This window comes from Geotrypetes seraphini, chromosome 5 (genome assembly GCF_902459505.1).
Source record: "Geotrypetes seraphini chromosome 5, aGeoSer1.1, whole genome shotgun sequence".
Classification (NCBI taxonomy): Eukaryota; Metazoa; Chordata; class Amphibia; order Gymnophiona; family Dermophiidae; genus Geotrypetes; species Geotrypetes seraphini.
The window spans coordinates 267,587,593-267,610,699 of NC_047088.1; the positions used below are offsets into that span (position 1 = coordinate 267,587,593).

General features: G+C 42.5%; 1 protein-coding gene across 3 annotated transcripts in view; it reads right to left on the reverse strand.

The window, feature by feature from the left end:
- SPEG (striated muscle enriched protein kinase) overlaps positions 1-23,107 on the reverse strand; it is a 543,710-nt gene that overhangs the window by 492,047 nt on the left and 28,556 nt on the right. The window lies entirely within an intron of this gene.

Sequence of the window (23,107 nt, forward strand, 5' to 3'; positions counted from 1 at the left end):
TTACAGTGAAGTCTCTCCTCAAGGTGCCTCCACCTCCAGTTCCCTCCCTCCACCCCCTTTTCACTTTCTTCCCGCACTATGGCTGAGCATTGAAGGAAATTGTGAGCAGGCCACAAAAATTTCAGAAGTACAAAATACCAAAAACACTTATATTATACAAGAAGAGTGGAATGTTTTGAACACAGAGCCCAATTTAGCCAAATAGTTGTTTCAGGAACTAAATAACCAGATCAGGGTGAAAACAGGCATGCACCAGCTGGCAATGGTCTGTATCTTTATAAAGCATACAGTCACTGGCTGAATTAGTCCCCAGTAATCAGTGCCAGGCCATGTCCATTAACTGGCACTGAATATCTGGGAACTAAATGTGTGTGGGCTGGGCCCACATAAGAACTATGCACCCCAGTTAAATATCAGATCCCCAGTCTCCTTCCACCTCCATCTAACAATGCCCCCTCGTTCCCTCCCAAGTACAAAACGTAAGATTGTGAATCTACTAGAGAAGAAAAAGGACCTGTATACAGTATAATATATGTAAAGTGCTTTGGCAGTGTATCAAATCCATTACTCTTGACCCTTTATTACTCGTGGCAAGTAGACCCCCTAGTGGTCCAGTGAGTCATTGGGGGCAGGGGGCAGGAGGTCAGCCCCCTCACTTCTGCCATTTGCAGAGCCTTTTCAAAATGACTACTGCATCCTCTTGCAGCAGTCCTTTATGGAAGCCAGAGAAAACATGCAGGTTTCGATGCTCACAGTAAAGACAGAGATCAGGCATGAAATCCTCAGTAACACTGACTTGTTATTCCTCCTCAGACCTTGTATTATAGTCTCAAGTATTGAACTCAGCCTTGTGGTCTTGGGGACTTAATAACTTCATTAGCATGGATTCAAAGGTACTGTGCATTGGGGTCTATTCAAAACTCTGCATTAAAGTCAAGCAGTGAGCAAAGCCTAGTATACTTTACAGCATCGGCCTCTGTGTGTGATGCACATTAACCCTTTCCCCTGGTCTCCTTATCTCCAGTCTTACATTCCTGTCCCCTTGTCTTATCTCTAGTCTTACATACTCCACCCCAGAGCTTCCTCTTATCTTCCTCTCTGTGTGATGGTCACTGACCCTTTTCCCTTGTCTCCTATCTACAGTCTTATGCAATTCATCCTGGAGCTCCCTCCTATCTATCTAGCCTAATCTAATTTAATCTAATCTAGAGGGATTTATATTATGTTATTTATCAATAAGGTTCAATGTGGATTACAAAAAACATAGAATAGTCTTTGCTATGCTATCACATATCAGCAATCAGGATGCAAATGTAGCAATAACATTATCCTTAAAACAATATCATTAGCTATTGGAATTAGCATCCACAGGATAACGGAAATCCATAAATCGTTAAACCTCAGTGAAATTACATATAATCTGATTGTGTAGGACGTGCAGGCAGGATCAATCCTATCATGCTGCAATAAATTGGACTAAAGATCGTTCTATCCTACATAAAGTTCATTTGAACAGTGGCTGAATTCCATATTTTCAAATTCTATTCAATGGCATGCAGGTGAAATCCACCTTCCCCCCCAAACCCCCCCCCCCCCCAGATCATTACTGGTAGAAATACCTGAATGTTTAAATATTGTATTTCCTGCTTCAGTTAATGACCTTTACTTTTTCACGGACGGGTGCCCTATATGAAAAGTTGTACCTTTTATAACCATCATATCTGAACAATCTGCGAAATTTTCATAGTTTTAACTTTCCATATAGATAACAGATCTTCAGGTACGTTTGATCTTGAGACACTGCTCAAGGAAGATAATACAGTTCTTGGAGAAGACTGTTTTACCTGGCAAACTAATGTGTCTGGAAGTTGCCTCTTCTGCTCAACTAAAAACATTAAATCTGCAAATACCTGGAATGGTGGACAGAAAACTGTCAACATTATTAGTGTAGGTAGGTTAAATCAGAGGTGGACAACCCCAAGCCTTGAACACCACAATCCAGTTGGGTTTTCAAGACAGTTCCACAGCAAGCATGCATGAGATCTGTTTGCATCTGATACATAGTCATTGTGGAAGTCTTGCAAACCCCACTGGGAGTAGCCATCAAGGACTGTGGTTGCTCACCCTAGGTTAGTAGGCTAAGATCTGCTGTATGTCTGTCAGATCAGATCCAGATGAGGAAAAGGTTGTGTAGCGTCAATTATAACTGACTATCCTTATTCCTTTCAGAGAGCTTCAATAAGACCTCTAGTGAAAAAGCCAAAGTGGGAAGATAGGGAGCCAGAGAATTAAACATCACCCAGAGTCGATCCCCCTATTTCAAGTTATACGAAAAGCTGTAGTTCAGTGAAGATACTGGTTTGCTAGGTAATTATAGAATTGAGTCAGCCCTGTTTTCTGTGATTGACAACCTACAGCTGTCAGGGAGGGAATCATGTGTTCAGCACAATTGACCATAACCTCATGCTCCCCGGTTTGTCAGAGGATGGGGTAGGAGAGAAGTCCTGGACAGGAGAGAAAATGTTGTGCAATGAGAGGGAATAGTTTATCTTCTCTGTATCAAATGACATGTGGAGTGCCCCAGTGCTTCAGGGCGCAGCATTATTGTTTAATATTTTCATACTACCACTGACATGCATGATCTGGGATCAGCTATTTTTCTTTGTTGAAAACATCCAGTTGTACTGTCTGAAAAGTTCCGATGAGGACAAGATATTGGGTAGACTAGACAAGCGTTCATCCGCATTTATAAAAACTCAATGCTTTCTCAAGAGAACAGCACAGAAATGAAGGCTTTGAAAAAGTACAGAGGGGTGGAGAGGAGGGAGAGCTTGGATGAGAGGTCTCATGCCCACCCATGTGATATGCACTTGCTCTTACTTGTCCATCACTATGTTGGAAATAGCAGCACCTGCCCCCTTGTGGTACATCCTAGGACACACTGTGCAGAGGCAGACTGCCAAGGAAGAAAATGTTTCACTTGCTTAGTAGGTTAGGTGGAGCAAGGAGGAAAAAATTTCCACAGAGGAATCTCTGAAAGCTTTGAGAGCATTCCTCCTGCTGAGCCAGAGCCCTCGGCACAAAGTTTGTGCACTTTTAAGACTGTCATCTAAAGAGCAAGGTTTTGTTTGAGATTTTTGTTTCTAAGCAGTGTGGGAGGGTCAATGTGCTACTTAGACACACTGTGAGTCAGGACTGAGGTGGATTTAACCCCCCCTCTTGGAACTGTGAAACCAGAGGATGCTTCAGAATATTTGCCTTGCTGAGATAAAAAGCTTACAGACTCCGAGTGAGCACGGCTATGTTCAACTTCAAAGGTAAAAGCCAAAGAGAAGAAGAGACAATGGGCAAACCGATTGTGTACTGATCGGTTTGCGACTCCTTAGCGACCCCGTCCCGATTCACTTACCTGTCTTCTGACCATCCTCTGATCCGCGCATGCAAATGAGGGCAATGGCATGCAAATGTAGGCTGGGATACGATTCACTAAACAAAACCCTGCAAGACCGACTGGGCTGGCCAATCAAAAAATAGCAACTTCTGAGGACCAGTCGCTGAAGCCCTTTGCGACTGCCCTGCCTTCTGCAGCCCTACTGTCTGCTCTGTTAGCCCCGATCTCCTGCTGCCCCGAATGCCTCCTGCAGCCCCGAACATGCCTGCCTGCCTGCCCCAAACCCGAACACCCTGCCTGCCTGCCCCAACTCTCCCACCCTTCTCCGCACTGCAAGCCCGTGGTTTTAACCCGCTCGATTAGCTCGATTGCCCCCCAAAAATCTGAGGTCTCGGGCGAGTTGTAGTCAGGTGTGAAAGCTTCATTTCAGCGAAAGCTCCTCTGCTAAGAGATTCAAAGGTGGCGTATCAGTTTGAGGGATCTAAAAGGGACAAGAGGAACAAAGCAAACCCTATCGTCAGGGGGAAAGAACAGGGACTTCATCTGGGTAATTTGAGACTGGCGCTGGAGAGATGCTTCATAGGCAAGGAAGCATTCAGCTAAAGCAGGTAAGGAAGTGGATGGCTGTCTTTTTCGAGAGCTTCGGTGAATTTAGAGCTCTTTCAGGTTCCCTGGCTGCGCTAATAGAAGAAAAAGGGGGGGAAAAACCTCCGACGGCCTGGAGGTCCCACACATGCTCAGACCATCTACAGATGGTCTACACATGCGCGGGGATCGCTATAGTGTGATCCTTGCCTGCAGATGGGAGCGTTCCTCTGATCGCCCTCATCTGCATGCTAGAGTTTCCTGAATTCGTGGGATCAGGCAGGTTAGTGAATCCTGGCCTTTGATATACTGCCTTTCTATGGCACAATCAGCCCACATTTTACACCCAAGACAATTGGGTTTTCACACTGGCCACAATACAGAAACCATAATAACATCTTTGATTAATGAGATTCATAGTCATCTTGACAGCAGCTCTTTCATTTGATTAGATGCACCACACTCTTCTTTTGTTTAGGTTGTCTCCAATAGGTATATCAGGTACTGTCTTTAATTGGTTTTCTTCATGTCTTCAAAACCACATTTCTTCAATTACTAAATCAGGCCTATCAGCTGTTTATTTATTGTCCCCTGCTGTTACCCAAGGGTCTATTCTCTCACCTCTTTATTTAATATCTTTTTCAGTCCTTTAGTATTTCTTATGACCCTATAACTATTAATCTTCATCCTCTATAATTGTGTCTTGACAGAGGTGCTAATTAGTTAATAGAAAACTGACTACTTCTTAATATTGTCACAGAGTACATCACCCCTCCATCTGTTGTCCCAATTATTTTTTGGAAATCATAACCTCCAGGTAGTTCCTTTCATTATTTGAAGGCCATTTTTGACTCCCACCTAATTTTTTGCCTAGCAAATCTCCATGGTTTTATATTTTGGATTTTATGTATATCTGTAATTTTCTATATAGTGGGAAGGTCTACCTACCTTCTACTATGCCCATGTTAAGCTCCTGTATAAACTACTGTAGTTTCAAGTTTATTTAAAATTTCTTATACTGTCCAATCAACTTTCTAGGCGGTGTACAAAGTCATAAAAACGTGTATTGACTAAAAACAAAACCAAACATATTTATGATGACAGAGCATCATTAAAAACAATAATTATTAAAAACATTTAAAACCAAAGACAAATGGGAACAAAAGAGAAAAGGGCAAGAACTACAATAATCAAGTAGAAAGAAAACATATAGGGAATAAAACAAAAGGAAGGTTTATGCCAGTTTTTTGTAGACCAATCTTTTTAAATATTACAATCCTTGTTTTCTTTGCAGGGTTCAGCATTATGACCATGCCATTAAATGCCATGGTAAATGGATCTGCGAAGGATGGGGCAAAACTAATCTATGATCCAATGAGCAGGGACATAGGGTTCAGTTAAACAGGATAGATAATCTGGAATCCCATCATGAAGAGCCAAGATTTAAGCCAAATTCTAAATAGATTGGGGGTCCAATGTACTGTAGATGCAGAAAAAGAGATCAGTCCTTCAAGGCTCTTCGTGATGGGATTCCAGATTATCTATCCTGTTTAACTGAACCCTATGTCCCTGCTCATTGGATCATAGATTAGCTCTTCCCCATCCTTCGCAGATCCATTGGGAGTCAACAAGAAAACAGTGCCTTATTTTTCTTAGTACTCTACTTCGGGTTTATACTCAGAGACCACTTACAAACAATTTAAAATTAATTTAAGAACACATTTGTTTACCATAGCATTTCATTCTACTGAACTCAGATTGTAGCACCAGACATGATCATAAGAACATAAAGGTTGCCATCGATAATAGACGGAGGATAAAAATTTCTCTCATTCCAGTTCAAATACCAATACAGTGCTTATAACCTGCATATAACTTGATAAGTTCAATGGGGATAACAATACTATGGAGTAATCTAGTCATATCTAGGGAAATTACAAAATGTTTACATCATTCAACGTTTTGAGCCATTTCTGAAACTGCCATAGGTAGATCGTTCCACATCTTTACAACAATATAGGGTAAAATAGACAATAAATCTAGTATGAATGAGTTTGATTTACTCTATAAAAAATGTTCTAAATTAGATATCCTTCCTCTGGCTTCTTTAGCAACAACCTCTTCAGCTTTTAAAATCTGACTTACTTTAATAGTGGAAACTTTGGGCTCCTTTTATTAAGCCGCGCTAGCGGGGTTAATGCATGTGACTTTTCATCACGCGTTAACCCCTGCGCTGGCCCAAAACTACCGCCTGCTCGAGAGGAAGCGGTAGCGACTAGCGCGGCTATTACGCGCGTTAAACCGCTAGCGCGGCTTGATAAAAGGAGCCCTTTGTCTGTAGGTCTGTCCCCTAATATTATGGAGGACATTATTTTAAAACCAATCTTTAGATGCAACTCGAGTATGTAATTATCAGCCTATAGCCAATATCCCGTTGTTTATAAAAATTATGGAGAGTTTTGTAGTTATACAATTAGAAGATTACTTGGACTAACATGACTTACTTTTAAGAACTCAATCAGGATTTAGGCAAGGTTTTAGTACAGAGATGCTTTTGAATTCCTTACTAGCATGAGCTAGATTTTTTCTGTCCCAGGGTTATCAAGTCATTCTATTGAATTTGACTTGCCTTCAGCATTTGATCTGGTGGACCATATTGCCTTTTTGAGTATTTTGGAGAATTTTGCACTAGGAGGATTAGTTTTACAATGGTTTGCAGGATTTTTGAGGAATAGGACCTACAGAGGGGCATTTTCGATAGGACATCTAAGTCTAAGTTTAGAGGTTTTGGGAAAGACATCCAATAAATCTTTTTTTTTAATGTCCTATCTAGACGAATTGGCCTTTAGTGCATCTTAATTCGTTGGCCCTTAGTGCATCAAATATGAAAACATCCAAATGAAAATCGCACAAAAACAAGCCATTGGCCATCCAAGCAGTCAGCATTCTTAGCAAACTGGCCACACTTAGCAGAGCAGATCAGAGGGGCACATTAAAAAGTCCCAGGTTCGCACAAGGTGAACCCTCCAAAGCCCACCTGTACACCAAAACAATAGCCTTTATGGTCTGCAGGTGTCATCTTTATGTAGTTACAGTATCTATCAAATAAAACGATTACTATTCAGAGTAAAACTGAGTTCTGGGGATATTATTAGATTATCAATTTTGAATGAGCAAGTTAAGCAATTGATTTGAAGTTCTCAGACTGCAATAGCTTTAGCATGTGAAGTTTTTGAATCAAGATCATTTTCAATTAATGGTCCACATACTGGTGCTGTCGCAGTTTGATTACTGTAACTCGTTATACACTTGCTGCCCTAAGACTGCTCTTTGACACTTACAAGTTAAACTGGACACCTAGTGAAGTTGATTAATGGCATAAAAATGATAGAGTTACTCTGGCTCCCAATACAAGCACATGGTCAATTTAAATTATGCACTTTGGGTCATAAAATGTTATATGGTTATTTCCAAAATATGCAGTATGATTAATCTTATATTAACTAAACCTTCTAACCTTCCCTTAGATCAAAAGATTCTTGTGTTTTACAATAGCCATCATTCAATGGTGTCAAATTTAAATCTATTCATTCAGGGGCTGATTCTATAAGAGTGCCTAACTTAGTTGGCAAAATACCCTTAATAACCTCAATAGTTGGTTAAAAAAAACCTATCTGATTCTATAAAAGACAGGTGCCTATCGCATGGCATTTAGCAGCACCTAATGCCTGATGCTAGTGTTTAAATCCTTGCATGACATGGCACCGGCCTATGTGATGCAAGTTCTTCCAGAATTAATCCAGGTACCTCTCCTCCCTTGTAACCAAAAAAAAACAAAAAACCCCAAAACTGTTATAACTTCACTGGAAATGTCCAGTTAGCTCTTTTGTAATCCGCCTTGAACTGCAAGGTATAGGCGGAATAGAAGTCCCTAATGTAATGTAATGTAATGTAATGTAAGCTTCCTCCGTATGTGCTAAACCAGTCCCTTCACTCCCATGACAAAATACGCCTCAAAACACCCCCTGGTCATGCCCTTTAACTGCAAAGCGACAGTCCTACTCCCACTTCAAACTGAGTCACTGGAATCGACTGCCCCTGCAGATCAGATCCCTTGAAGGACTCTTCAGCGTTAAGAAAGCAATAAAAACATATCTTCACCTAAACACCTACCCTTGACCAATAGACTACAAAGAGATGTATATTGGTACCAGATCCAGTATGTGTCACATAAGGATAACTGTAACCTTGTGTGTCAAATTAGGTATAACATGTACTGAAAACCTTGCATCATAAGGACCATCATAGCAAATTCTAACCAGCAAACTGTATATTATCATTAGCCCCTAGCATGTATCAAGTTAGGATAAAAACTTGTATCGTAAACTTTTACAGAAATTAGGTAAGTTAAGCCTGTAACCCGTTCTGGGCTCTTTGGGGACAACGGGCTAAAAAACGAAATATGGGCGGAGATTGACTTAGTGCAATTCTCCAAAAACTTAGGTGCCTGAAATGTAGGTCTTTAAAGCCCTGGCCTATGCTTCAGGTGCCTCAGTTTTTACATAGGCGCTGCTAGCCACGATTCTGTAAATGCCACCTAAGTGTGATTGATGTACGTCAGGAACCATTTTTCTAGGCGCTGTTTATAGAATCAGCCTCTCAGTTAGTTTTGTTTTTCAGTCACTACAATACTGGAATTCTCTTCCAGTTGAACTAAGAAAGATTTCTTGTTATTTGAAATTTCACAAACTTAAAGGTACATTTGTTTCAAGAATATTTGATATAATTTTGTTAATTTTCAATTATTCTAATCTAATCTAATGCTTGACTTTATATACCGAGATATCAGTCCAAGAAAACTCGTCTTAGTTTACAATAATTAACTTAACAAATAAAAACCATAAAGAATAAGACTAAGTTTCGGAAGATTAATTTTCAAAATGTTTAGCAAATAAAATAGTTTTTAAAGATTTACGAAAAACTTGGAGTAAACCGGAACTCCTTAAAAGGAGTGGAAGATCATTCCAAAGTTGAGAAAGCTTAAAAATCAGAGATTGAGTAAAAATCTTGACTCCTTTTATCCCTTTCTTGGAAGGAAGAGATAATTATTATGTAAGGTCCTCCTTTACTATACTGCATTAGAGTAGCATAGTAAATTACAGCAGATAAAGCCCTGAATGATCCATCCAGTCTGCCTATTAGTTATTCTCATTAGAAATATCTGATTACGTTAACTTGTCTCTTCTTTGATATTTCTGGGCCATAGAACAAAGTCTACCTGGTAGTACCCTAGGTCAGTGTTCTTCAACATTTTTACACCAGTGGGCCGACGGAAATAAAAGAATTATTTTGTGGACCGGCAAACTACTAAGACTGAAATTAAAAAATCCGTTTCCACCCTGTCTCTGCGAGCTTGGTCCCCGCAAACCATCTGATCCCACCTGCACAAGCTTCATGTATAAAAAGAAACAATATTCTGTACAATTGTCATTTTATAAATATAAATAATACAGAGCAAGGATCAACAAAATCCCTATCTCCCTTCCGCTTCACATATATCCCCTCTACTATCAAGAAAACTGAATAAGCCAAATTATTACAGAATGCTACACAGAAATATCATGCTAACAGAATACCACAGTCACACATGACAGGAATAGTATTATGGGAGTGCAACTAGGGCAATTGCCCCCTAGTCAGAGAGAACCCTAAGCCAGCTGGAAGCTAAAGAATCACTGCCTGGGCTTTGCAGTCCCCAGTTATGTCTAATACCAGCTCTAGCAGAATATATATTTCAAATCTGATATATTCTAATCACAAAATAGAAATAAAATAATTTTATTCTACTTTTGTTGTCTCTGATTTCTGCTTTCATCTTCTTTTCACTCTCTTCCTTCCAGTGTCTGCCCTGTCTCCTCAATCCAGAATGTGCACCTTCCATATGGTATCTGCATTCTTTCTATGCCCCTCTCCCCTTTCCATCCAGCCTGTGCCAGCTCTCTCCTTTTCACATTCATTCCAGCTTCACTGCTCTCTTCATTTTTATCTCTCCTACATCAGATCTAGCATCTTTGTCCCTCTCTCATTTCTCTGCTGACCCCCTTTCCAGCATCAATCTCTCTCAACTTTCTCATTCTTCTGTCTCTCCCCCTTTCCCTCATTTCCCATTCCCTCACTCCATTCCAGCCTGACCCCTTCCCCTCCTCTAATCTCCCTGCCAGCTGTTTCCTTCCTTTATTCCTTCTACCTTCTCCCTTCCCTCCTTCCCCTATCCAACAGTAACTCTCTTCCCTTCCCTTTCCATCCTCCCCTCCCAGCAGCATCTCTCCTTCTCCAGTAGCAGCTCCTCCTTTATCCAGCAGCTTCCCAGCTTCCAACAGTGGCTTCCTCCACTTCCCTCCCAGTAGCTCAGTACTTGCCTGCAGCAGCGATTCACTTCAGCAGCCTTGGGTCCTTTGCTGGGTCATGCCACCCCTGAGGAAAGAGGAAGTTGCATCATCAGAGGTGGATCACGACTCAGCAAAAGTCTCAAGGCTGCCAAAGTGAATCACTGCGCTGGCAAGTACCGAGAGCTTCTGGGAGGGGATAAAGCCACTGTCGGAAGCTCCCCATGATCTCGCCGGCCCTGCGCGGACTGGCAGGAATTTTCTGCAGATTGGTGGTTGAAGAACAATGAAGAGAGACTGGCGGGGGAAGCAACAAACTTCAAATCATTCTTCAGGTACGTCAAGGGAAAGCAACCGGCAAGGGAGGAAGTGGGACCCTTGTTTGATGGAGACAGAAAGGGAGTGGTAAAAGAGGAAAAGGAGATAGCTGACAGGTTAAACGAGTTCTTCACGTCAGTCTTCACAAGGGAGGACAAAACCAACATTCCGGAACCCGAGGAGATCGCAAAGAGAAAACAGGATGAAAATCTGGTCCAACTGGAGGTGAGCAAGGTGGATGTCCTCAAGCAGATAGACAGGCTAAAGAGCGACAAATCGCCAGGGCCGAATGGCATTCACCCATGGGTACTCAAGGAACTAAGGAACGAAATAGCTGAGCCACTTCGACAAATATGCAACCTATCCTTAAAAACTGGAGAGATTCCAGAAGACTGGAAACTAGCAAATTTCACGCCCATCTTCAAGAAAGGCTCAAGGGGAGACCCAGGAAACTACAGGCAGGTGAGCTTGACCTCGGTCCTGGGTAAGATGATGGAAGCGCTGATTAAAGACAGCATCTGGGAACACATCGAAGAAAATGGGCTACTAAAGTCGAGCCAGCATGGCTTCTGCAAGGGCAGGTCATGCCTCACAAACTTATTATACTTCTTTGAGGGGATCAACAGCCAGGTGGATAAAGGGGAATCCATAGATATCATTCACCTTGACTTCCAAAAAGCCTTCGACAAGGTACCACACGAAAGGCTGCTAAGGAAGCTATGGAACTACGGGGTGCAAGGGGAGGTCCACCGATGGATTAAAAACTGGCTGGCGGACAGGAAACAGAGGGTTAGAGTAAAGGGCCACTACTCGGACTGGCAATGGGTCACGAGCGGAGTTCCGTAGGGGTCGGTGCTGGGACCGCTCCTGTTCAATATATTTATTAACGACCTGGAGGCAGGAACAAATGTGAGGTTTTTAAGTTTGCGGATGACACCAAACTATACAGCAGGGTAAATAACATGGAGGACTGCGAAGATCGCCAAAAAGATCTAACAACGCTGGAAGAGTGGGCCAAAAAGTGGCAAATGAGCTTCAACATAGGGAAATGCAAGGTCATGCATGTAGGGAAAAAAACCCCGATGTTCACTTACAAAATGGGAAACTCACCACTAGGGGTGAGCAACCTTGAAAGAGATCTGGGAGTGATGGTAGACACAACCTTGAAGGCGTCGGCACAGTGTGCGGCAGCCTCAAAGAAAGCAAACAAAATGTTGGGTATCATTAAGAAAGGTATCACGACCAGGACGAAGGAAGTCATCCTGCCACTGTATCATGCAATGGTTCGCCCGCACCTGGAGTACTGTGTCCAGTACTGGTCGCCGTACCTCAAGAAGGACATGGCAGTACTTGAGAGAGTCTAGAGAAGAGCAACTAAGCTAATAAAGGGTATGGAGGACCTCTCATATACTGACAGACTGAAAAGGCTGGGGCTTTTCTCCCTGGAAAAGCGGAGACTTAGAGGGGACATGATAGAAACCTTCAAAATCATGAAGGGTGTAGAAAAAGTAGATAGGGACAGATTTTTCAAATTATGGGGAACTACAAGTACAAGGGGGCACTCGGAGAAATTGAAAGGGGATAGGTTTAGAACAAACGTCAGGAAGTTCTTTTTCACACAGAGGGTGGTGGATACATGGAACGCGCTACCAGAAGAAGTGATAAGCAGGAGCACGCTACAGGGCTTCAAAGAAGGTTTGGATAGGTACCTAGAGGACAAAGGGATTGAGGGGTACAGATAGGAGTAGAGGTAGGTTATAAGGATAGGATTAGAGGATTAAAGATAAGTTACAAAATTAGTCTGGGACCACTGTTCAGGCGATAGGCCTGATGGGCTGCCGCGTGGGCAGACCGCTGGGCAGGATGGACCTCTGGTCTGTCCCAGCGGAGGCTCCTTCTTATGTTCTTATGTTCTTAATATTACTCCTAAGTCTTCCTCCCTGCAACCTCAAGTTATGCCCTCTAGTTATAACATTTTCCCTTCTCTGGAAAAGACTTGGTTCTATATTAATATCTTTCAAGTATTTAAATGTCTGTATCATATCTCCCCTGTCCCTCCTCTCCTCTAGAGTATACATGTTTAGGTCTTTTAGTCTCTTCTCGTACTTCTTTTGGTTCAAACCCCTTACCATTTGCCTTCCAATGGACCGCTTCAAGTCTTTTTATATCCTTCCCCAGATATGACCTCCAAAACTGATCACAATACTCCAAGTGTGGCCTCACCAATGACCTATACAGGGACATCAACACTTCTCTTCTTCGGCTGGTTATTCCTCTTTCTATACAGCTTAGCATCCACTGTTTAGATACCTTTAGATCCTCAGACATAAGAATAGCCTTAATGGATCAGACCAAAAGGTCCATCAAGCTCAGTAGCCCGTTCTCTTTGTGGCCAATCTAGGTCACTAGTACCTGGCCAAAACCCAAAGAGTAGCAACATTCCAGGCTACTGATCTAGGGCAAGCAGTAGCTTCCCCCATGTCTTTCTCAATAACATACTATGGGATTTTCCTCCAGGAAATTGTCCAAACCCTTCTTAAAACCTCTGTCAATGCGTTCCAGAGCTTAACTATTCTTTATCCTATTGTTTTAAAAGTTTTTCCTTGTAACTCTAAGTGTACCCTAGTCTTTGTAATTTTTGATGGAGTGAAAAATTGATCCACTCTACTCAGGATTTTGTAGGCTTCAATCATATCTCCCCTGAGCTGTCTCTTTTACAAGCTGACGAGCCTTAATCTTTCCTTATATGAGAGGAGTTCCATCCCCTTTATCATCTTGGTTTCTCTTATTTGAACCTTTTCTACTGTTGTTATATCTTTCTCGAGATAAGAAGACCAGAATTGAACGCAATACTCCAAATGAGGTCTCACCATGGAGCGATACAGGGGCATTATGACATTCTTAGTCCTGTTAACCATCCCTTTTTAAATAATTCCAAGCATCCTGTTTGCTTTTTTGGCCGCCGCTGCACATTGGGCGTAAGGTTTCATCGTATTGTCTACAATGACACCCAGATCCTTTTCTTGGGCGCTAACCCCCAAGGTGGACCCTAGCATCCGGTAACTGATTCAGGTTATTCTTCCCAATGTGTATCACTTTGCATTTGTCCACATTAAATTTCAACTGCCACTTGGATGTCCAGTCTTCCAATTTCCTAAGGTCTGCCTGCAATTTTTCACAATCTGCATGCGTTTGAACAGTTTAGTGTCATCTGCAAATTTAATCACCTCACTCATTCCAATTTCCAGATCATTTATAAATAAGTGAAATAGCACCGGTCCCAGTACATATCCTTGCAGCACTCCACATTCACTCTCCTGCATTGAGTTAAATGACCATTTGACCCCAGGGTCCCTCTCTCCATCTGTGCTTATCAGTCTCTCACCTCCTAGCATAGCCCGGGGCACTACATGCTCCGATATTCAAAGGAATTCTATGAGCGTCAGAGCATTTAGTGCTCCGGGCCATGATAGAAACCTCTACCGCAGCTTGGTAAAAAGCAGAGTAAATTTGCTGGTATCTGACTAGCTTGATATTGTTCATCCACACTGATCCAATATTGTTTGGTATGTGGCAGAATATAAATGCTGTTGTAATTCTAATTTCTATTTAACCCCCTTATCAACTAGAAAGTGTCCTTTATCCTAACCCCTAACATGACAAAAAGAGAAATTTCCTCTGACCAACCATAGAAAGACGCACTCAGCATTGTCACATGTGGAGAAAAATGTACACACTTGAGATGCATACAAGCTTGTTATAAAGAGCCTTGAGTGCCACATGCAATATTCTAAGGCTGGCAAACATCTTCCCTCCTCTACCAGGACTTGACTGGCTTTGCAGATCACATTTCCAGCACCAGAGTAATTGAATATGGTGTTCAGAGTGACTCTTTCACGCCCTGTCAGATTTCAGATCCAGAAGCAATTTTCAAGGACAGAAGAAGACATTGAAAGATCAGAAGTTGACATCATCTGTCACAAGGTTTCTAAATGGCTAGACTTAGTGGGCTCTGTTCAGGTAATTTCACTTCAGATTTAACATAGACCAAGTCATATTAAGCAGATAGGAAGAGAGCAATCTGCCCTTCTGTGCCGTGGCATGCTGCCACGGGAGTTTGCATGGATAGCAAGCTGATCTATCTTGTGACTGTAACCTTAGTACTGTCCACGCACTCATGGCATGACTTCAGCAACTGCTCTTCTGCTCTATGAGCTGTTGATAGAAGCTCTGTGGGAACAAATGTTTTCTGAAGCGAAGAATAAAGTCCTGCACACTCCTAACTGACCCCCAATTTGTCTGTTTTATGGTGAGATGCGAGTGAGGAGGACAGGGAAAGAACAAAAGGAATCACTTGATCTACAGTAGTACTCACTTTTTAAAAACCATAAATTCGAGTGCCACTCCTGAGCACAAATGTAGTGGCACTGCAAGAGAAGCAACATTGACTTCTACTGCTCAGGGTGTAAGAACTGTCATAGTCTTTAGTGTCACATCAAAGGTCCATGAAGACCAGTAAAGTAGCCAGACTAGGTCACAAGTACCTGGCAGAATCCTAAACAAGATTCCATACTACTTTCCCTAAGTCTACCTTAACAATAGCTTATGCAAACCTTTTTTTAAACCCAGCTGCTCTAACTGCTTTTACCACATCCTCTGGCAGTGAATTCCAGAGTTTTTTTCCCTCTAATCTGTTTTAAATGTACTACTTAACTTCATGATATATCCCCTAGTTTTTGTATTTTTTCATTTAGCAATTTGCATTTACCCTTCCCCCCCACACACATGATTTTATTGACCTCTATCATATCTCCCTCAGCCATCTCATCTCCAAACTTTAGCATTTCCATAGTTTGAAATGTCTATATGCAAATGCCGGAAGAGTTAGAATATATTGCATTAAGTAAAAGGATAGATATAATAGGCATCTCTGAGACCTCGTAGAAGGAAGATAACCAATGGGACAGTGTGTTACCATGGTACAAGTATATAGATCAAATTGGACAGGGGGTTGTGCTATATATTAAAGAGAGAATTCAATCAAACAAAATAAACATTCTGCATGGCATAGATACGAGGGGTGTTCAATAATGTATCTACCTCAGTAGGAAAGAAAAGACTTTTCAAATATTTAGTTTTATTTTTCAATATAGTCCCCTGAAAGCTCCATACACTTCATTCATTTTTCCTGCAATGACTTTAATCCCTTTGAAAAATATTCTTCTGTTTGACCATCAAAGCAGGACGTCACAGCTTCCTTCATCACTTGAAAACCGCTGTCCATGGAGAGATTTGTTCAAAACTTGGAACAGGAAATAATCTGAGGGAGCCAGGTCAGGACTATAGGGTGGATGGTTCAGCTGCTGAAACCCACATTCTCAGATGGCAGCCTGAGATTGTCGTGACTTGTGCACCGATGCATTGTCGTGATGAAGCAGCATGCTTGCTGCGAGTTTTCCTCCTCTTTTCTCCTTGATTGACTCCCCAATTATGGTTGTCTTATGTGGCATGAACTCCATAAGCAAAGTCCTTCATCTCAGAAGACAGTTGCCATGACTTTACCTGTAGATTTTTCTGTCTTGAACTTTCTTGGGGTGGGGGATGACTTATGCTTCCACTTTAGACTCAGGATCTCTGTGATAATCCAAGTCTCATCTCCAGTCACCAAACAATGAAAAAAAAAATTCACTTGGTCCTCACGGAGCATCTCCAAGTTCTCCTGACAGCACTGGAGACTCGTGGCCTTTTGGCATGGCATCAGCATTCTTGGAACCCATCTTGCACTAATCTTGGACATGCCCAACTTCATTAATTATTTCCCAAACTGTACCTACTGAGATGCCCATTTCTTCATCTATTCGGGATACCTTAATTCGTCTGTCTAACAAAATTAAATCCTCGACTTTCTTGCACATTTCTGTGGAAAGGGCTTCTACAGGCCATTCAGTATGAGGGTCATCTTCAATGCACTCTCTACCCCACTTAAACTGCTTGCTCCTACTTTGTAGAATGATGGGGCAGACTCACCATAAACTGCAGTCATGTGTTCATAGATCTCCTTTGGCTTTTTCCCTTATTTTGTGAGAAATTTTATCACTGACGGTGCTCCCAATCTAGCAGTTTCTTACTTGATTCGCACGAGGACTCTCCTGACATCCTGTCTCTTGGAATGTTAGACTTGCACTGAGCCGCAACTGTGCATGAGTAACCTTGAGACATGTCACAACATGCACAGACTTGTTTCAACTCACTTGCTACTTTCTTTCATACACAGGTAGATAAATTATTGAACACTCCTCATAGCAGAGTGAAATCCATATGGATAGAAATTCCATGTGTGAAGGGAAGGAATATGCAGGTAGGGCTGTACTACCACCCTCCAGAACAGAATGAGCAAACTGATGAAGAAATGTTTAGAGATTAGGGAAGCTGGCAAACTGGGCAACAGTATAATAATAGGTGACTTCAATTACCCCAATATTGACTGGATAAATGTTACATCAGGGAGTGCTAGAGAGTTAAAATTTCTAGATGTAATAAACGACTGCTTTTTGGAACAACTAGTCTAGGAACTGAAAAGAGGGAGAGCTACTTTAGATTTAGTCCTTAATGGAGTGCAGGGTATAGTACAAGAAATAATGGTGTTGGTCTACTGGAAAGCAATGATCATACCATGCTCAAATTTGAGCTATCTGGAGTGACTTCGCTACAGAAATCTGCTGTACTGGCATTTAATTTTTGAAAGGCTGACTACAATAAAATGAAGAAATTAGTTACAAAGAAGCTAAAATGATTTTCAAAGCTAGGGTTGGAACTTTAAATCAGGCATGGGCATAGTAACATAGTAACATAGTAGATGACGGCAGATAAAGACCCGAATGGTCCATCCAGTCTGCCCAACCTGATTCAATTTAAATTTTTTAATTTTTTCTTCTTAGCTATTTCTGGGCAAGAATCCAAAGCTTTACCCTGTACTGTGCTTGGGTTCCAACTGCCGAAATCTCTGTTAAGACTTACTCCAGCCCATCTACACCCTCCCAGTCATTGAAGCCCTCCCCAGCCCATCCTCCACCAAACGGCCATATACAGACACAGACCATGCAAGTCTGCCCAGTACTGACCTTAGTTCAATATTTAATCTTATTTTCTGATTCTAGACCCTTTGTGTTCATCCTACGCTTCTTTGAACTCAGTCACAGTTTTACTCTCCACCACCTCTCTCGGGAGCGCATTCTAGGCATCCACCACCCTCTCCGTAAAGTAGAATTTCCTAACATTGCTCTTGAATCTACCACCCCTCAACCTCAAATTATGTCCTCTGGTTTTACCATTTTCCTTTCTTCTGAAAAAGATTTTGTTCTACGTTAATACCCTTCAAGTATTTGAACGTCTGAATCATATCTCTCCTGTCTCTCCTTTCCTCTAGGGTATACATATTCAGGGCTTCCAGTCTCTCCTCATACGTCTTCTGGCGCAAGTCTCCTATCATTTTCTCCTCTGGACCACCTCAAGTCTTCTTACATCCTTCGCCAGATACGGTCTCCAAAATTGAACACAATACTCCAAGTGGGGCCTTACCAATGACCTGTACAGGGGCATCAACACCTTCTTCCTTCTACTGACTACGCCTCTCTTTATACAGCCCAGCATCCTTCTGGCAGCAGCCACTGCCTTGTCACACTGTTTTTTCACCTTTAGATCTTCGGACACTATCACCCCAAGGTCCCTCTCCCTGTCCGTGTATATCAGCTTCTCTCCTCCCAGCATATACGGTTCCTTCCTATTATTAATCCCCAAATGCATTACTCTGCATTTCTTTGCATTGAATTTTAGTTGCCAGGCATTAGACCATTCCTCTAATTTTTGCAGATCCTTTTTCATCTTTTCCACTCCCTCTTCAATGTCTACTCTGTTACAAATCTTGGTATCATCTGCAAAAAGGCACACTTTTCCTTCTATCCCTTCAGCAATGTCACTCACAAACATATTGAACAGGATTGGCCCCAGCACTGATCCCTGAGGGACTCCACTACTCACCTTTCCTTCCTTCGAGCGACTTCCATTAACTACCACCCTCTGGCGTCTGTCCGACAGCCAGTTTCTGACCCAGTTCACCACTTTGGGTCCTAACTTCAGCCCTTCAAGTTTGTTCAACAGCCTCCTATGAGGAACTGTATCAAAGGCTTTGCTGAAATCCAAGTAAATTACATCTAGCATATGTCCTCGATCCAGCTCTCTGGTCACCCAATCAAAAAATCCAATCAGGTTCGTTTGGCACGATTTACCTTTTGTAAAGCCATGTTGCCTCGGATCCTGTAACCCATTAGATTCAAGGAAGTACACTATCCTTTCTTTCAGCAAAACTTCCATTATTTTTCCAACAACTGAAGTGAGGCTAACCACTTTTATGAATAGGGACCACATCCGCTCTCCTCCAATCCCCAGGAATCACTCCCGTCTCCAGAGATTTGTTGAACAAGTCTTTAATAGGACTCACCAGAACCTCTCTGAGCTCCCTTAGTATCCTGGGATGGATCCCGTCTGGTCCCATCGCTTTGCCCACCTTCAGTTTTTCAAGTTGCTCATAAACACCCTCCTCCGTGAACGGCGCAGAATCTACTCCATTTTATCGTGTAACTTTGCTAGACAATCTTTAAAAATATCATCGTGAAAGCCCAGACCAGATATATTCTGCTTATTAACAAAGTTGGAAAGAAGAGCAAACTAGAACCGGAAGGTTAAAAGGTGAAGTGAAAGAAGCTATTAGAGCAAACATAACATCCTTCATAGAATGGGAAAAGGATCCGAATGAAGGAAATAATAAACCACTTAGGCACTGGCAAGTTACGTAGATGCAAAGCATTGATAAAGAAGGCTAAAAAAAGAATATGAAGAAAAACTCACAGCATTTTCATAAGAACATAAGAACATAAGCAATGCCTCTGCTGGGTCAGACCTGAGGTCCATCATGCCCAGCAGTCCGCTCACGCGGCGGCCCAACAGGTCCAGGACCTGTGCAGTAATCCTCTATTTATACCCCTCTATCCCCTTTTCCAGCAGGAAATTGTCCAATCCTTTCTTAAACCCCTGTACTGTACTCTGCCCTATTACTCCCTCTGGAAGCGCATTCCAGGTGTCCACCACTCGTTGGGTAAAGAAGAACTTCCTAGCATTCGTTTTAAATCTGTCCCCTTTCAACTTTTCCAAGTGTCCTCTTGTTCTTTTATTTTTCGAAAGTTTGAAGAATCTGTCCTTCTCTACTCTCTCTATGCCCTTCATGATCTTATAAGTCTCTATCATATCCCCTCTAAGTCTCCTCTTCTCCAGGGAAAAGAGACCCAGTTTCTCCAATCTCTCAGCGTATGAGAGGTTTTCCATCCCTTTTATCAAGCGTGTCGCTCTCCTCTGAACCCTCTCGAGTAACGCCATATCCTTCCTAAGGTACGGAGACCAATATTGGACGCAGTATTCCAGATGCGGGCGCACCATCGCCCGATACAATGGCAGGATAACTTCTTTTGTCCTTGTTGTAATACCCTTCTTGATTATGCCTAGCATTCTATTTGCTTTCTTAGCGGCTGTTGCGCACTGTGCCGTCGGCTTCATTGCCATGTCCACCATTACCCCCAAGTCCCTTTCTTGGTTGCTCTCATTCAATAATATCCCTCCCATCGTATAGTTGTACCTCGGGTTTCTGTTTCCAACATGCAATACTTTACATTTCTCAACGTTGAACTTCATCTGCCATCTCGCCGCCCATTCCCCCAATTTGTTCAAGTCCCTTTGCAATTCTTCGCATTCCTCTTTAGTCCCAGCTCCACTAAATAGTTTTGTATCGTCCGCAAATTTTATTATCTCACACTTCGTGCCTGTTTCTAGATCATTTATGAATATATTAAATAGCAGCGGCCCGAGCACTGAGCCCTGCGGAACACCACTCGTGACCCCCATCCAGTCCGAGTAGTGGCCCTTCACCCCTACCCTCTGTTTCCTACCCGCCAACCAGTTTCTGATCCATCTATGTACGTCTCCGTCCACTCCATGGTTCTTCAGTTTCCGGAGTAGACGTTCGTGAGGCACCTTGTCAAAGGCTTTTTGGAAATCAAGGTATATGATGTCTATGGGGTCTCCTCTGTCCATCCGTTTGTTAATTCCTTCGAAGAAGTGCAATAAGTTCGTTAGGCACGATCTCCCCCTGCAGAAACCATGTTGGGTTGTTTTCAAAAGTTCGTTTCTTTCCAGATGTTCATCGATGTGTTCTTTAATCAGTGCTTCCGTCAGTTTCCCCGGAACCGAAGTCAAACTCACTGGTCTGTAGTTTCCCGGGTCACCTCTTGATCCCTTTTTAAAGATGGGCGTGACATTGGCTATCTTCCAATCCTCCGGGATCATGCCTGTTTTCAAGGATAGGTTGCAAATTTGCTGCAGTAGTTCCGCTATCTCCTCCTTTAATTCCTTCAGAACCCTGGGATGGATTCCGTCCGGACCCGGGGATTTGTCAGTTTTAAGTTTTTCTATCTGCCTGTGTACATCATCAAGGCTCACTTCCATGGATGTTAATTTTTCTGCTTGATTTCCATTGAATATTTGTTCAGGTTCCGGTATGTTGGTTGTGTCTTCGTTTGTAAATACAGACGAGAAGAACATGTTGAGTCTTTCTGCGACTTCTTTCTCCTCCTTCACCGCTCCCTTCCTGTCTCCTTCGTCCAGCGGTCCTACCTCCTCCCTAGCTGGCTGTTTCCCTTTAACATATCTGAAGAACGGTTTGAAATTTCGTGCCTCCCTGGCTAGCCTCTCTTCATACTCTCTTTTGGCTTTTCGAACCACACGGTGACATTCTTTTTGATACTTCCTGTGCTCCTTCTGGTTCCCTTCAGTTTTGTCCTTTTTCCATTCCCTGAATGAATTTTTCTTATTGCCTATCGCTTCCTTCACTATTTTAGTCATCCATACTGGGTCTTTTGTTCGACCCTTTTTGCACCCCTTTCTGAATCTGGGGATGTGCAGATTTTGTGCCTCGCTCACTGTGTCTTTGAAAAAAGACCAGGCATGTTCTACTGTTTGCCATTTTTTGGAAGTGTTCCTAAGTTTCTTCCTTACCATTTCCCTCATTGCTTCATAGTTTCCTTTCCTGAAGTTGAAAGATGTCGCTATGGTTCTCTTTCCGTTCGGTATGCCTACTTCAACCTTGAACTTGATCATATTATGATCACTGTTTCCCAACGGTCCCACTACTTCCACTTCCTTTGCAGGTCCCCTTAGTCCATTTAGGATTAAATCCAGAGTGGCATTTCCTCTCGTCGGTTCTCTAACAAGCTGCTCCATGAAGCAATCTTGTATAGCCTCCAGGAATTCTGTCTCCCTAGCGCATCTTGAGCTTCCAAGACTCCAGTCTATCCCAGGATAGTTGAAGTCTCCCATAACAACTGTGTAACCACTTTTGCATTCTCGCTTCATCTCGGCATCCATTTCTTTATCGCTATCTCCAGTTTGCCCGGGTGGACGATAGTATAGGCCCATCTTTATTTCATGCCCTTTCCTACCCGGTATTTTAACCCATAGCGATTCCAGTTTGTTGATCATCTCCGCTGTGTCCATTCTTGTCGATTGTATGCTTTCTTTTACGTATAGGGCTATTCCTCCTCCTTTCTGACCTGACCTATCCCGGCGATAGAGCTTGTACCCCGGCAGTGCTGTATCCCATTTGTTTTCCTCATTCCACCACGTTTCAGAGATTCCAATGATGTCTATGTCCTCTGCATTGGCCATGGCTTCTAGCTCCCCCATTTTGTTTCTTAAACTCCTTGCATTAGTATATATGCAGTTTAGATCCTGGCATTTTGTCGTCTTCATTTCTTTTCCCTGTGCTTCAGTCTTTGGTGTCTTCTCTTTTGCTACAATCTTTCTAACCTCCTCTTCTGGGTTAGTTGACTCCTGTAATTTGTCTCTTGTTTCTTCCCTGCCTTTTTTCCCCTTAGTATCTTCACGGGATACCTTTTTCCGAATCATCGACGCTAGGTCGACTGTCGGCTTTCCCCTTTCTCTTAGTTTAAAGCCTGTTCTATTCCTCTCTTGACGTTGTTTGCTAGAAGTCTTGTTCCCGCCACGCTCAGGTGCAGTCCATCTCTCCTGTAGAGCTTGCTCTTGCCCCAGAACGTTGTCCAGTTCCTCACGAAGTGGAACCCTTCTTCCTCACACCATCTCCTCATCCATGCATTTATTGATTGTAGTTCTTCCTGCCTTTTCACATCTGCCCTCGGTACCGGTAGGATCTCTGAGAATGCTATCTTCTGGGTCCTCATCTTCAGTTTCCTTCCTAGAATCTTGAACTGTTCTATCAGCGTGCCTCTTCTGTAGTCTCTCCTGCTGACATCATTCGTCCCGATGTGGATCATTACTGCGGTCTCTTCCGTCTCCGCTCCTTCCA